The 1,099-nt window shown below is 48.2% G+C and overlaps 1 protein-coding gene across 1 annotated transcript in view; it reads right to left on the bottom strand.

Annotated features, from left to right (window-relative positions):
* LOC106537068 (SRC kinase signaling inhibitor 1) overlaps nt 1-877 on the bottom strand; it is a gene marked incomplete at its 3' end in the record, with an annotated part of 4,910 nt that extends 4,033 nt beyond the window's left edge. The window contains 1 exon segment of the mRNA XM_014034431.1: nt 237-877.
* Nucleotides 878-1,099: the final 222 nt, after the last annotated feature.

Genomic DNA, 1,099 nt, shown 5'->3' with positions numbered 1-1,099 from the left:
CTGCAGCTGAAAGTGATCGCGTTTCCTGTTCCCCATCCCCTGCTTCCTCAGAGTGGAACAGGAGGACATCCAGCTGGTTGGATGGTAAATAAATAAATAAAAATACCAGGAGAGAGAAAAAATGCAACACAAGCATGCATAAAGATAAGGTTGACATGCCTTGGGATGGTGCATTGCCCATGCTGCGACACGAACGGCTGCAGCTGAAAGTGATCGCGTTTCCTGTTCCCCCTCCTCTCTCTACTCCGCCCTCCTCCTGTTTCTTCCTTTCTCTTCTTCACAAAGCGCCGTGTGTCTCCTTCCTCGCGCCCGGTCCCCGCGCTCCTATTCGCTCCTTCGCCTTCAACCGTCCTCCTTTTTTCCCCTTTGTCTCTCACTCCCCCGGCTTTCTCTCGCCTCCGCTGGAACCTCCTCCCCGAGATGGCTATGGTCCAGCAGCGGTTTGGGGGGTTTTGACAGCACTGCGCGTGCGTGATTGCGAGCACGTGTGCGTGTGTGCGCGTTGAGGGAGAGCTCGGGTGGGAGAGCCTCTGGATGCGTGGATGAGAGTGAGGAGGAAAAGTGGGAAAGCGGCGGGCAGACTCTTCAGCAGGTGCAGCTTTGGGAGACTGTGCATGCCGGTGCAGGGATGCTCTGCGCTCAGCAGAACATGAGTTTATTTTTTTTTTTTTTTTTGCCAAGGATAAATTTACTCTCCCTCACCCACTCTCTCTCTCACTTGCTTCCTAGTGCCTTCTTTCCTCCTTGGTTCACATTATACTCCCTCTCCTCTTAAAGACACAGGCAGTGCACTGCATTGCTGCATGCCTAAGGCACAGCTCATGACAGGGTTGTAAAGTAACTAAGTACAAATACTTCTTTACTGTACTTAAGTATAATTTTTGGGTATCTGTACTTTACTTGAGTAATTATTTTTCAGCCTACATTTTACTTCTACTTCTTACATTTTCACACAATTAGTACTTTCTTTTTTGATCAAGGTCTTTTTATTAATTTTTTTAACAAACCACAAAAAGGAACAGACTTACAAAAACAAAAAAACAAGACACACGCACCCAAAATCCCTCCCATCCCTCCCCTCCTATACCGGATCCACTGA

The sequence above is a fragment of the Austrofundulus limnaeus genome, unplaced genomic scaffold (assembly GCF_001266775.1).
Source record: "Austrofundulus limnaeus strain Quisiro unplaced genomic scaffold, Austrofundulus_limnaeus-1.0 Scaffold2116, whole genome shotgun sequence".
Classification (NCBI taxonomy): Eukaryota; Metazoa; Chordata; class Actinopteri; order Cyprinodontiformes; family Rivulidae; genus Austrofundulus; species Austrofundulus limnaeus.
Note: the sequence above shows the minus strand (reverse complement) of the source record. Positions and strands in the feature narration are given on the sequence as shown.